Source organism: Emydura macquarii, unplaced genomic scaffold, assembly GCF_026122565.2.
Source record: "Emydura macquarii macquarii isolate MOO-44397 ecotype Brisbane River unplaced genomic scaffold, CSIRO-AGI_Emac_v2 contig_1390, whole genome shotgun sequence".
In the NCBI taxonomy this organism is placed as follows: domain Eukaryota; kingdom Metazoa; phylum Chordata; order Testudines; family Chelidae; genus Emydura; species Emydura macquarii.
The window spans coordinates 19210482-19225910 of NW_027131527.1; the positions used below are offsets into that span (position 1 = coordinate 19210482).

General features: G+C 40.2%; 1 protein-coding gene and 1 long non-coding RNA gene across 6 annotated transcripts in view; one reads left to right on the top strand and one right to left on the bottom strand.

The window, feature by feature from the left end:
- Positions 1-15429, bottom strand: part of SGMS1 (sphingomyelin synthase 1) — a 167007-nt gene that overhangs the window by 145293 nt on the left and 6285 nt on the right. Inside the window, exon 1 of one of the 3 annotated variants that reach the window (XM_067552775.1) lies at positions 6995-7013. The exons of the other annotated variants lie outside the window; for them this stretch is intronic. The gene's annotated coding sequence lies outside the window, so the exon portion shown is untranslated. Of the gene's footprint in view, positions 1-6994; positions 7014-15429 lie in introns of those variants that run through there. 3 annotated transcript variants of the gene reach the window in all.
- LOC137156115 (uncharacterized) lies at positions 185-8120 on the top strand. 3 transcript variants are annotated; one of them, XR_010920671.1, is made up of 5 exons: positions 185-270; positions 1372-1481; positions 2378-2790; positions 4469-4565; positions 6773-8120. It is a non-coding gene; the product is annotated as an uncharacterized lncRNA (long non-coding RNA). The 3 variants fall into 3 exon arrangements; XR_010920672.1 differs by having other exon boundaries at positions 2378-2455; XR_010920670.1 differs by having other exon boundaries at positions 1372-2790.

A 15429-nucleotide genomic window follows, 5' to 3' on the forward strand; every position in this document is an offset into this window, starting at 1 on the left:
GAAGTACTTTGGCTCTAAATAAATAATGCTTTGCTTTAGGAGGTTGTTTGGTAACTGATTACATGGTCATTGCCCCAAAGGGAACAGAATAGCAAGATATGGGACATAAGTCAGACCCGCTGACGTGATCCCAGCTGATATAAGGAATACTACAACCTGCCATCCCATCTGAGAGTCAGAGAATCACATGATTCCATCCCAAGAGGAAGTGACAGTCAGAAGCCTGAGACCTAGAAGGAGTGCACTTGGAAAGACCAGGAATGGTCAGAGGTACAGTTTGCCTGGTAACTAAGAGCATGTTCAATAAGTCTAAATATGAAAGGAAGGAAAAGAGATTGGGTGATTATTTGAAAGAAAGGACCAAGGGTGGGTTATTTTAAACTAGAGAAGACCAAAGTATGGCTGTACTGGGACGGATAGGAACCAGGTGAGAGTGAGGGGTTGAGAAGAAGAAAGAGCTGGTTAGAGCTCAGCGAGAGAGAGAGAAGCAGCAGACAAGAGAGGATGGGGTCCCTTGGGTCTCTTCTGTTCTGTATGTCTTTTCTGTCCTCTCTCAACAAAGGATGAAATAGTACAGGGCTGCTCAGAGGTGCTGACGGAAAGACTAGTATGAAATTGTTTGAGCAAAAGGATAGTGTGTTGCATCAGGCAAAACCCTTCTATGTGGGAGTTTGCCACACAGTGGTTTCTCTACTCATATAGAGCAAGAAAGTTTCCCCACAGTCCTGCACTTAATTTAATTCTGGGTAATGAAATTTAAATTAAAAACCCTTGGCTGGCCCATGCCAGCTCACATGGACTCATGGGGCTCGGATGAAGGGGCTGTTTAATTGCAGTGTTGATGTTCAGGCTTGGGCTGCAGCCTGAGCTCTAGGACCCTACAAGATGGGAGATTCCCAGAGCTTGGGCTGCAGTCTGAGCCTGAACATCTTCACTGCAATTCAACAGCCCCTCCCCTGCAAGCCCAAGTCAGGATAGGCCAGCTGTGGGTATCTAACTGCAGTAGACCTACCCTCTAACACTTTGTGTACAGTTTCAATGTTTCCCCTGCAGAGGTAAACACTTCCTCCACTGCTAACAGATTTTGTAAACATCAACCAAGAAGCAGAAAACCCTTATATACTTTTAAATAACTGTTTACAAAGTCTGAAATACTTTCATAGCATATTATTAAAAGGTACTCTGACAGAAACTGGATTTTTTTTTTAAATTAGTCAATTTTTAAAAAATTAATTTGAGTGTCCCTTCAATTTCTTTCTTCTGTGTAAATAACTACAGAGAAATTATATATTCTAAGTATTACATTTAAACACAGTATGCTTTTAGACAATTTAATTGTGATGTATACTGTTAAACTGCTGGTCTTTGTAGGCACTTCAGAATCCACATGCATGTTCTGACGGGGTGATGGAGAAACAGCACCTATTCAACTACTGTTACATTTGGACACCAATGACATGCTGAAGAGGACTCGTTCAGATGTAATGAGGAAAAATAATGTCAGCTTAACCTTGACCATCCCGTCAATGATAAACCATAAGTCAGACACAGCTTGGAAGTCTCTCCAATTGCATAAACTGAGTTATTTATTCTGTAATGAATTAGGAAAACATGCCCTCATGACCCGGAGGTTTGATTATTGACATTCCCTCCTCTGTCACTGGCAGCTTGCTGAGAATACAACAGCTGGCTTGAGCAATCATCGTCATATTACATTCACACTGCCTCTAAAGCAGCAGGTTTATTCTAAATTGGCATATATAGTTTTTAAAGCCCCAAGGCTTTATAGGTAAGTGTAATCCTTACCTATATTAGAGACCAACTAGTTGACAGGTATTTGCACTCTGACACCACCTGCATTTTAGGGATCCCGGCATTATTTCCCTGATTAACTTGCCTTACCTGCAATGAGCCCTAAAGAATGGTCATCTCTCCCTACTTCTCCACTCATTCTTCTGACTTAAATATTAAGGTTTTTTTAAGCTGCCCTCATGTTTGTTATTCCTCACTGCCTTATTTTTTGCATTGCACAAACTCATTTGCATCTGATATTAAGAGAATATTTTTAGTGTGTTTTTAAAGAATTATTGAATAAGTGTGATATCCCTCTTTCCCCTTGCTGGAAAAGATGTTTGATTTTTTTCCATCCTCCATCTTTTCTTTATCTTAATGGTTAGCTGAGATTTGCACTGTACAGCAGATATGGGTGTTTGAACTTTGTTATACTTATTTACCTATTATGTTGATTTAAGTTTAATGTTCCACCTCCTTAAGCACAGATGGGCTCTTTTATACAATCCAAATAACTTGAGTACTCTATCAGGGCAAAACAAAAATTAATATTAGATTATAACTTTTTTGTTCGTCTCTCCAATAGTTTGTCATCCCCTTTGGTATCAGGCTTAAATACAGGAAATATCAGCTGAACAGTGCACAGTTTCTTCAGTGTTAATAGGTAACTATTAATATGATAATACAGAAAGCCCAAAATTGGCTGTACAAACAGATGCCCAAATGCACACAAGAACTAACGTTTAAGGATGTCTACCTTCCTGTACACAGTAAAAGGTGACAGAACAAAGAAATGTAGTCAGACTCACCTAATTGTAAGTTATATAATTATTTAAGTAATTTTGTGAATGATTTTCACTTGCACAAGATTTTATTTACACATATGTACTTCACAGCAAAGTACCCAGCAAGAAACTATTCACTGACCAATATCGCTAACAAAGGAATCCTGCTTTCACAATATCAATACTGTCTCTTGGTTTCCACGCAGAATTTAAGGTGTGTGTTTTGACCCATAAAGCCCTAACATTTTTAGCACCTGCCTACTCAAGAAACTGCCTCTCCCCATACAAAGCTGTGCAGCCAAGATAAGAAAATGTATACAGTCTAGCAAAACCAAGGACTAGTTCCTTTAGAACAACATGCAATACAATGTACTCCACTTTTAAAGTCAGAGCCTTTTACAATACAGCTCATTATACTCAGCTGACTCCAGCTTCAGAGTATGGACAAGCTTAATCTTGGGAGAATCTCATGGACTGCTTATACAGCATTGAAAAAACACTCAGTTGCTCAAATGGCACACTGCTAACTGCGTCAGTCACTCTTCTTTCACAACTGCACTTTTAAACTTTAGACTGAGGAAGACAGCTTAATCACCCTGCTTTCCCCTTTCTGCTGGTAAAGCACGTGGTTTACATTACATAATCATGTGAAATACAGACTACAACAACCTTCTCTCTGGAACAGAACATATACACAAACTATCTACACCTCCTAAGTGAAGAAAAGATATCTGAAAAGCTGAAGACCAACATCTGTATTGCACAAAAGCTTTTCTCTTTCATCGATAGAAGTTGGTCCAATAAAAGATATTACCTCACCTACCTTGTCTCTCCAAGACAATGAAATCATTCAACATGTTCCTAAGTCTGTGACCCTTTGCAATGGAGAGCCCTTTAAATATTAGATAATCACATGACCAAATTACCTTTGAAGGGACATATTTGTTTCTGCAAGTTCTTCTCCCTACCATTCCTATTGGAGTACAACACCCAATAGTGAAAGTGAGCAGTTTAAAGATTTAATAATAGCAATATCTTTTTGTAAAAGAAACAATCTGAGTATCAGACTCAAAGGACTAGATAAAAAAAAGTTAAGCTTTTTGTACCAAATTCTGCTTTAAAATGTGTGTATGTATTTCCCATTGAAATCTGTTTAATATTACCTTAGGGGACAGAATTTGATTTTTTATTTTTACTTCATCTCTTTGAACCAGATTTCCTTGGACAATCTCTTCTTTTCAATTGTTTTGGTGTGTTAGCTTAGCTCCCCCTTATACAGTTTAAGTGGTATGGGGAAGAAAGGGGAGGTGGCCATGCAGGAATTTTTAACCCAGACTGGTAGGATTAGTTCTCAAGTCAGTAGCTGTCTGAGAAATATTTTAACCCCTACGCTGCTAAGATTTTACTCTACACTGCCGTAGAGGTGAATCACCTTATGAACTACCTGTAACAGATTAACCACGAGGCAAGTAGAGCTAGGCTCTGGAAAGAGTAAAACTGGTTCTGAACAAAGTAACTTGGTAACTTTTCCCCTCCCCTTACGTACACTAATGTACTAGCCCCCACTATTTTGAACACTTCTTCAAGATAGAACAGTATTTTATCTTACTAATACAAATTTCTGAAACAAATGAACCTATCCTTTTGGGGGTTTTAATTGTATAACTTCAGTCCATATTAAAAACATTGTTTTAATAACATGAAAATGTTTACTTCTGGCTTGAGACCATATACACAGTTCAGTTACTCTATAAACCCCATGAAACAGCAATCTGTCGTACCAAAGACACAGGCACTTACATTATCAAACCATTTGATAACCGTAACTACAGATTGTAAGCAGATTGTATGTGTTACTGTGATAGCATTAATCACACACCCTTTTTTTTAAGAGATGAACAAAACAACTTGAAAATGAGCACAGATATGTTTTCACCAAAGAGAAGTCTTCTATACCCACAGCACTTAGCTCCCCATTCAGCAAAAAATGTAAGTACGTGCTTAAATCACAATTTAAGGGATCAAGCGGCATGCAAAGCATGAAGGAAAAAAACACACATTTTAAAGAAATATTTTAATTATCAACTCTCTTCATTCTATTTAGCCATTAGTTAGTAACTGTCTTTTGAGAGTGGCCTCTGTAGTAGAAAGTAAGAGCCTGAAACATAACAGGCCAGATACGAGGCCTGAGGCCTAGCATAACAAGTCAGATACAAGGCCTGAGATAAAATAATGGTCAAGTCTGTTATAAAGCAAAGATAGCAGAAGTAATGCTGTGAATGCTGGCAGGCTCACAATAACTGGTAAAAACAGAGCTAGTATAACAAACACATGTTCCAAAGAAGTGCTAGGCATAAGCACATTCCACAGAAAGGTTTCAGGACATCCTAATACCCCAGAGATAACAAGAGATCACTGACCTCCTCAAATATCACTATAATGGATAGAAATGGCTGTTAATATGATGAATAGAGATGTTTTGACCGAACCATCCAGTACAAGGTAATGGGTGGTATCTTACCACGTCAAAGGGTGGTACCCTGCCACGTCAGGAGGTGGCAACTACACATGTTAGAGGGGTAATACATAACTTGTTTGTATCAATGTATAAAAGAGGGTCTTAGAGGAAACATCTTTGGCTGGCTGAGGTGGAAAACAGTCCCACCATTGTAACAAGCATACACGTGTTAGTGGTCCTGTAGAGTCTGCGGGATACTAGGACCGTGCTTGCCCACAATAAACCTGGCCATGTGCCTTTGTTGCTGAAAGGATTTGTGTTCTTGTCAAATCATTCAATTGTGGAATGGTGTCTCGGTTACCCACGCAGAGCTGGGACAGCACACAGGGAGCACATACACGCAGCCAACAACTGACAACAGCCTCCATAAATTTTCCATAAGCGTGTAAGCATGGAGAAGTACAGCAAAGTCTAGGTTATCTGTAACTTAATTGATTTGAAAAAACAAATGACTTCACTTAAATAAATATGAAATAAATAGGGCCCTACCAAATACACGGACATGAAAAACATGTCACGGACCATGAAATCTGGTTTCCCTTGTGAAATCTGGTCTTTTGTGTACTTTTACCCTACTAGGAAAAAAGTTACAAAAGTACACAGTGTTTCTCAAACTGGAGGTCCTGACCGAAAAGGGACTGCAAGGTGGGGGGGGTTGCGGTATTGCCAACTTTACTTCTGCACTGCCTTCAGAGCTGGGTGCCCAGCTCTGAAGGGAGCGCCACCAGCAGCAGCAGCAGTGCAGAAGTAAAGGTGGCAATACTACGACCCACTTCTAGGTCGAGACCCCAAGTTTGAGAAACGGTGACTTAAAGACGTTACATGTTTACATTTTGCTGTTTTTAAATACAGATTCATGCTTTGTTACAACACCATGAAATTTAAGAGTCAAATATCTGAAACCAAATAATATGACTGTGAAATTTATGCAAATGAGCCATGAATTTGGTAGGGCCCTAGCAATAAAGTTTGTTTTATTATGATGATAATAAAACTATGCTACATCCCACCAGCAATAAGGACAACATTCAAAGCAACCTTTAGCCCTAAAAGAGATGTTGCACTGTGCAACACAATATTTACAGAAGAAAGAACAATCCTGAAAATAAACACCCATCCCAATCAGATTTTGAGACATCCCATTAAAGTACTTCTAGATGGAACTATAACCATTTCTTACATGTACACAAAAATAAATTTGTTTTCAAGATTACATACCTTTGTTATAGTATTTAAACGTATTTGTACGCTCCCTTGCAACCTTTTTATTAATTCCAGAAAGAGTTCTCCCTTTGTGTGAGCACTATCAAGAATTACACACTGTTCCTAAACAACCCACAAGAGCACTTTAAGCCCAGAAACTAACAATAGGGAGTTCTCATATATACAGAGGTTGCCATTAAAAAGTCAGCATTTGCCAAAAGTTACCCCACACAGATATCCCTATATTTAGAGTGGGCTATAAATGATTATTGTTGGCAAATATTAATTTAATTGGCAACCACTGTGCATGTAATACATACTCCTAATATAAGGGAAAAAGTGTGTATCAGAAAATTGCTCTAGAAGATAGTTGTAAAACTAAGCACAACTCAAACTTTAGCATTTGCAGCAGCCTGCCTGATAAGATAATTAAGAGCACAGGTGTATCATTTATGAATTTTCTGATTCTTTGCAGAGAATGAAGCCTTCGAAGTATTGGACCCAACCCTCTCACATTGAAGTCAATGGCAAATCTTCACTGACTAATCAGAGCAGGATCTGACTCATGTAGAACATGGAGACATTTGCAACACCACATTGTGGAAACATTTATATTTACTGCCCTATTGGTCATTGATATGCAAAACATACACAACATAATCATTAATCACATTCAAGCACAGAAGGCAAGAATTACCCCCAGATTCTTGAACAGCTCTGTTCCTTTTCCTTATAGAAAAGTTAACACTTAGTGGTGTCCAAAGAGATCTCACTTCAACAGACATTCAAAGAAGAACAGTGCTGCCCTCATCCTGCAAACACAAATTATAGCAATTAGAAGAGCTGTTTTAAAAATGCTGCTTTAGCCATAAAATGTTCACTATGTAAGATAATTGACCTCCTGAAAACCTTACTTGACATTGGATGATTTCTTGTGTAAGGGAGGAAAAAAGCTAGCAAGAATACATGTCAAAAGACCCTGCTCTTAAACTTCACCGGAATGCATGTATCTCAGTAACCATCATGCCCAGGACATGCTAGATCATTTTTATTTATGATACCATTCATTCTATCATAAGAATAATGCTAATAATATATTGGGGTGGTGAGTTGGAGGGGTCAGTAATAGCTATCATGGAGTAATCCATACAAGCTGAAGCAAGTCAGATTGCTGTGGTGAAACAAGAATCAACATTTTAGTTGTGGTTATGTGTGTACCTATAAAAATGCACATGTACCCACAAAACCCTACATTTGCATTCACAAATCCCGTAACTGTATTCCTAGGTTCGAATACTGCAACTAGAACTGTGCCGACTCTTATGTCCACACAGAGTCCCAACAGAGTCAATAGAGCAATGCCCTAGATGTCTGCTTGAGCCTAATTTTAAAGCCCACCCCAGACCCAAACCCGACCTGAGCACATCTGACTCTAACCAAGAGGGCAGAATTATTTTCAGACCTTGAACCTGACACTTGTAGTTGGGTTCTGACAGATTTGGGTTGAGTTACAAAGGCCACTCCATCAGTGACTGCAGTATCAAGTCCCTAATGTGAAAAAACTGGGACACACTAGTTCATTCTTGTCAGTATATGTATTTTAAGCTATATATTTCACAGTAAAAATAAAGCTGATTAGAGACATTTTAAACATTTTACCCAGCTCTCTCTGTACTCAAATTTAAACCTGAACAAGTCATTTTGTAGTTATCTGTTCTTTAAAGAAAAAAATTAATAAATAAAGCAAAATCTTCCGAAAGTTTACAAAAAAGCCTTCAAGAGCAGCAATTTTTTCCTGTCCCTCAAAAAATACACTGGGAATAAATATTCATCACAGTGAGGCCATTCAAAAGACTGGCCCTGGCCTTACTTGAAAACCTCCCTCCTTTTTTAGAAGGATAAACTAAACAAACATATTTTTATAGAAAATCCATGGTTTCACTTATGGCATTAATTGGCCCTTCATTCCCCTACCTTTTCTTAGGCCATTATTGTTACCAGAGGCAGCTTGTATTGAAGTTGGTAATAAATAATAAGAAGGGCTATGACAAATTGACTCAAGCCATACACATAAGGGAGGTGATTTTGCTCTCCGTTAAATTAATAAATTCTGGAACAATTCTCAGAAAGACAATGGAGTTGCTCTAGATTCACGCTAATGTAAATGGGAGCAGAATGTAGCCATCATATAAACAAACAAAATGTATGTTTAGTGACAATTAATGTTGCATCAGGACCCAACCCCTTCTACCCAACTCCTTCAAGGCATGCTAACAAATTTAAGGGACAAGTATGCAGCGTTCCTTACCATCTTCACATTGCCTACAATGCTGCTGGTAACACCTTATGCTCCAGAAAGTATTCACTTCCATCTCCAACAGACAGAGAAATCAATCCATAACCCAACTTAATCCTACTCACTCACTCCCTCATGTAAAACCTCAATAGTGACCTCATATTCTCATATCAAGAGATCATCACTTCTGATTGTCACAGTACATTCATTTGGAAAGTTATTCTAAATCAGAGGTTGTCAAACTGGGGGGGCACAGAATGTATTCCAGGGAAACAGGGGAAGCTTTGGGGGGAAAGCCTTATTCCGCACATTCAAAGCTGGGTGGGTGGAGAATGCTTAAATTCAAGGGACTACTCACATTCTTTAAACTAAACACGACTGTGAATGTTTGCAGGACTGAATTGTATGCCAATGACTATATATAGTATCTAGAACAAGGAGATGAGAGAGGGAATTTTCTGATGTCCAGAACAGGTCAATTGCACTAATTTGGTAATAAATGTTTATATTCATCTTTTTTGAACAAGGTGTATTGATTCAAATCAAGGCAATTTAAATCAACAAATGGAAAGCCTCAATTTAAATAAAGCTTTCCATTTGTACTTCAGTTAAAGAAAGGTGGTCTCACTGGTTGATATAACCATTAAAACATGTTAATTTACAACTAAATAAGAGCCTTGACACTAGATTTACTACAACTTTTTAGTACCTAGGAGGGTACAATGCAATTATATACACTTTTATTTAGGCAATTATATAACAGTATTTTCAGATTCTTATTAATTGTACATTTTTAGTATGTTAGAAAATGGTGAATGATATGTTGCTTATTTATGACAACCTGCATTAAGATGGCAACTTAATACCAATATTGGATCCTAACACTGCAATACTTGATATATTGGTTACCATCCATTCAGTAGGTTGTCTGGAAGAGAGCATCTATAACGAACAACTGGATCTGCATCAACTACTGGTGTACCCCACAGCAATACAAACCTGAAGAGGATTGCACACAGCTTGGTAAGCCAGGTATATTTTTGACATCACAACTCCAGTGTGTGGTCGCAATGGTTCAGCACCGTGCAATGACACACAGAAGCTAGCCACTCCTGTCTCCTGCCCGGTAAAGCTTACCAAACCATGACAACCAGCAGTAAGGTAACAGATAACATGAATAGGCAATGCTGTGTAGTAATTAATTATATGGAGGCCTCACATGTAATGTCACTACTCCAAATTTCTGTTTTACTCCTCATGTATATAGCACTGTGGGACATCTATAATAATGTCTACCCCAGTTTTTCAAAATACATCTATTATCCAAAGTGAGTCCTGATACCAGGATGAAACTGAAACTTACCCACAAATTTTTAATATACATATTAACCGACTTGCTTTAAATATAAAAACCACTACTAAATAGAAAAAAGATACTTTGTTCATGTCATGTACAAAGCAGAACAAGCCCTGGGGGATCTTGAAATACTGATTTCCCACATCTGGACAGAGATTACACTGAAAGCTTTGCCTGTGAGGAGGGAAAGCCACGGGAGGCACATCCCGCACTTAAGCTACCTCTACACTACCACTTACGTTGGTATAACTCGTGTTGCTCAGGGTATGAATAAACCACCCCCTTAAGTGACCTAAGTTACACCAACCTAAGAACTGGTGTGGATAGCGCTGTTGGTGAGAGCTTCTCGCGCAAACATAGCTACCACCGCTCGCTGGAAGTAGTTTAATTATGTCGAAAGGAGAGCTCTCTCCTGTCAGCTTAGAGCAGCTGCATGAGAGAGTTTAAAGCAGCGCAGCTGTGCCACTGTAAGCTCTCTAGTGTAGCCATAGCCTTAGGAAACAATGCTCTTGTCAATTTACAGTCACACTCAACTTTTTAAAAAAAATAACCTTTCATCATGTTTCTTGCTATCCTCTGGACTCTCTCTCTCTCTCTCTCTCTTCCCCACATCTTTCCTCAAGTGTGGCACCCAGAGATGGCCACAGTACTCCAGATGAGGCCTCACCAATGATGAGTAAAGTGGGAAAATTATCTCTCATGTCTCATATGACACACCTGTTAATACACTCCAGAAAGAATTTTCCTAAAAACTTTGAAGAAAAGTTTCTTCGCTTTCAAGCCAAATCAGTGTTGGTAGCCAGAGCTGTGATTGTTGAAAGAGGGAATGAAGGGGAAAACCGCAGAGAACTGGGTTTGCAATGAGAACTAGTTGCAAACTTAGAATAAACAATAGCTCAATTTTTATAAAAACCCCACACAACATTTCTTTGCAATGAGTAATCATTATATATAGATTCAACATGACTGTTTTTACAGCACACTTCATCTACAAACACAAGTACTACAGAACACTTCACAGCAAACTACAGCCTACTCTGTATATAAACGGACCTTTTATAATTTGGCAGAGCACTGAAATGCAGGCTCAAACTTTTGAATATTTACTAAGTTATTACTTGAAAGTAACGCTCATGCCAGAAGAATGTATAAAATGCCAAGTCAGCAGCACAAAGGTCAAAGTGGTACAGAAAGATTTCATGAAATTATTTAGAGACAAGCTTAAAAAAATCACTATGCTATCTAGAGAGCAGCAGACGGTTTCTTCACAGTACTAAAGAAGTGTGTTAAACACAATCTTATTCCTTTTATCAAGGATGTTGTCTTTAACTCACTATTTATAACTGTTTTGATACCTAAAACTCACAACTTAGCCAGTGATTCTCTCCATCATACTCACAGTAAAATGTGCAAAATGCTCATTCAGTTTAGTGTCCGTAAAAGGCTCCGACTGAGAGCCTTGAAAAACAAAGTTTTGTTTACCCATAGAGGAAACCATAGAATCATAGAAACATAGGGCTAGAAGGGATCTTGAGAAGTCATCAAGTCTAGTCCCCTCCACTGTGGTAGAACAAAGTAAACCTTTACTATCCCTGACAGGTGTTTGTCCAACCAGTTTTTAAAAACTTCCAATGATGGGGATTCCACAACTTCCCTGGGAAACTTATTCCAGAGCTTAACTACCCTTATAGTTTGAAAGTTTTTCCTAATATCTAACCTAAATCTCCTTTGCTGCAGATTCAGCCCATTGCTTCTTGTCCTACCATTAGTGGACATGGAGGACAATTAATCAATCAATCTTCTTTATTACATCCTGAAGACTGTTATCAGGTGCCCCTCAGTTTTCTTTTCTCAGGACTAAACATGCCCGTTTTTTCAACCTTTCCTCACAGGTGAGCTTTTCTAAACTTTTTATCATTTTTGTTGCTCTCCTTTGGGCCCTCTCCCATTTTTCCACGTTTTCCCTAAAGTCTGGCACCCAAAACTGGACACATTACTCCAAGGGACGCCTTACCAGTGTCATTAGAGAAGGACAATTAACTCTGGTGTCTTACCTATGACACTTCTGTTAATACACCCCTGAATGTAAGTAAGTAAGTAACAAAAGCAGTAAAACCATGGCAACATGGAGAAGTTGCCTGAGTATATATCCAGGGACTTGGGCAAGCAGGACTAGTCTGTGAAGTCTGCTGCCCTGGCTCCCCTGCTGTTAGCTCAGGTATGTCAACACATGCTGCAATCACAGCTCCTGATACAATGTAGATATATCTGGAAGAGTTGTCAAATACAATCCACGCAAGAGTTAATGCTGCTCCATTCCTCTAACAGGAACAATAGGTATCTCTACACTGCAATGCAAGCCCAAGACTCAGGCTTCCCTTTCATCTACACACAAATATCTTAAACTCAGGCTCAGGCCCAGGCCCAGGGTCCTAGGACCCTGCAGGGGTGGAGGTTCAAGCCCTATTGCTTTTTGCAGTGTAGACATAGCCACCACAGACTCGGGTCCTGGGAGTCCGCCAGAAGTATCCCATCATCCCCTGGGCCAACTTCCTTTGTCCTCTCTATCCCATGAATCACCAATCGATTCCAGGGAATTAGAAGCAACCCCCTCCCCTGGCTGTAGTGCAGCAACTCGTTAAATCAGAGTTAAACCTTCCATTGTTTTCTGACCACTGAGCTGCAAACACACCTTCAGAGAATCTTCTGCATTTGTAATGGAAACCAAACAGAAGAATTCCTTTACACAGCCACATTATGGTTAATCTCTGGCATGAGGCCAGCAAAACAATGGATTTTAGTGAGAGTACCAGTCCAGGGTTAGAGGTTGGGTTAAGGCTAGGGAAATGAAACCTCTTGTGAAATGACAGAGAAATCTGTTGTAGCCACTGACTGCCCTGAAACCAAAGTTACTCTGAAATTTTTAGGAAAAAGAGCAGCTGTGATTTTTTTAAACTTACCCTTGTCTCTGCAGTTCTTTCACTGCAATCCAGCTGTGTCCCTCTCACAAAATACTGAAGTTCAGTTCGGAACAGTAACATTTTATCTCCTTTACATTCCACAAGGATTTTTTCTGTGCTCCTGCACTGATCTATGTGAGCCAATAACCCTCTGTGTCTTGTCCTATTGCAGGCCCCTCAACTCTACAGACTGCAGTACCTCCACAACTCACCAGCACTGCAGCAGAAACCTGAGCCAATGTACCCTCACCAACCATTCCAAGAGGGAGCATTTCTGTGATGAAATGATGGCTGAAGGGCCAACAAGCAGGTCCAGGACCTAAGACAAAGGGACTTATGGAAAGAGGCAAGAGCAAAGGCTCAGGCTGGCTGTGCACCCGGACGACAAGGTTTGTGTGTGGGAGCAGGAACTTGCTTTGCAGTTCCTGGCACTGGAACAGAGACTAAGGAAAGGGAACAGAGTTTAGCAGAAAGAACTGTCTGAGCCTCTTTTATCGCTAATGACTTCAAGAGAACCAGCCCCTGCTGCACCTGTACCATGGCCTGAGTCCTGTCCGCGGTACCCTGTGCTGCAGTCCAGGGACAGTCTGGACAACTCTACGGTTGGGTAGCCCATGCAACCAGAGCCTATGAGTGGTTGGGCTGCACAACTTTGCCTCATGCTGTCCTCCATACTGATCCCCTCCCCGGCACCTAGTGCATGGCAAATGTGGAGAGAAAGGAAAGGAGAATGGGGGACGGGGAGTACGCAACAGTAGACGATTTCTGTCTTGTACATAGCTTCACTGTTTGCACTTGGTCATGAACTTAGTTTTTTTGGAGGTTTTTTAAGATATTTTTAAATGGTGTTTTGGTGTAGTAATGGCAGCTGGTCTGCCTGGCAATGGATTAATGTTGTACTTTTCTAATACATATACATAAATAAAGCTTTTTACTTTATCAATAAGGTTTACTGCTATCACTCCATCAATCATACAATGTGTATTTCAAATAATAAAAGTAAAAGTATGACCATGGACAATTCAGAATTTGTATGCAAATACTATTCCTCAGTACAGTTCTCTCTATCAGTCCATACATCAATCATTTCCTCACAACAATCCATACTGTGATTCACCCTCACCTTCCCCACCAAACACACTTTTGATAAGTGGTCCAGTCAGTACATAAGCAATCAACCCCAACCCCCCCCTCCCCCCAAGCAATCAACCCTCCCCACTACCACAAGCACATTCATATTTTCTATTCTCCCTCATCCATTGGGCCATGCAAGTCCATAATATGGGAGCACAGAGCATCTGTGACTACTATTGCCCGAGTGCATCCACCTCCAGCTGTGGTAGGTTTACTTTCTGGCTGAGCATACAGATTCAGCGGCCCCTCACTGTCATAGGTCCATTCAAGGAGAAATGGATGATTCAAAGATGATACTGGAATCCAAATGGGATTCTACAGACATCTCCAATGGGATTTCAATCTGCCAAAAGCATATTCAACCACCATTCTACACCTGCTGAGAGTGTAAACTTTTTTTTTTTTGCCAGGGCTTCTGATCCTAAGGTACGGTTTCACTACCCAAGACAAAAGGGGGTCCTGGGAACCCCCAGAACAACAGTGGGGATAGTAATTCCATCCATGTCATTTGATGGAAACAGTGTCCTACCTTGCCCACAAATGTGGACTCCCAATCGGCAAAAACTTGGCATCATGAACTTTTCCATGGTGGCCCATGTTAATATTCATAAATCAGCATCTGTAGTCCACAAGGACCTGCGTAACAATGTAGTACCCTCCGCGGTTTATGTACTCCTTGAGGAGAGCAAACTATGGGCACATAAGTCCCATCAATGGACCAGCACCATTTGGGATCCCCATTCTCTCAAAGCCAGCAATTACTTCAGGAATAGCTTTTATGTCCACCACTTTGGGGTAAACCACATGCCTGATTGCTACAGGTCTGTTGGAAAGATGATTGTGGCTAAAAGTGGCAGTGGAGGTTTCTGAGGCAATCTGGGGTAGCCAGTTTCCAGACAGTTATCACAATCCACTTCTGGACCAGCATGGCCACCCTCGTACATGTGTCCTTATAAGGGAGGGTTGGGGCAAGCTGCTCACAAAGTTTAAGAAATATAGCTTTCTTCATGTGAAAGTCCTGAACACAATGCTGATGATCCCAGGTCTGCAAGACAGTGTGGCCCCAGCAGTCTGTGCTTGTTGTCCTGCGCCAGAAGCATTGGTCTACGTAGTGGGCATCAGCAGCTATACCAAACGTCATGAGCAGCATCAGCTAGTTCAAGTCTGCCATGTCTGTATCCTCCTCCTCTTCCTCTAACTCCATCATAAACTCTGTCAGGTGCCTTCGGTGACTCAGAAAAGGCCACCGAAATGTTCACCAGCGTTTCATGGAAACTCTGCCCTTTTCCTGAGACAGGAGTGAAAGCACAAGCAAGAGAAATTCTTCAAATGGTGACTCATCCCCATTGCTGGTGCTGGTTGCTGGGAGCACAGATGAAATGATG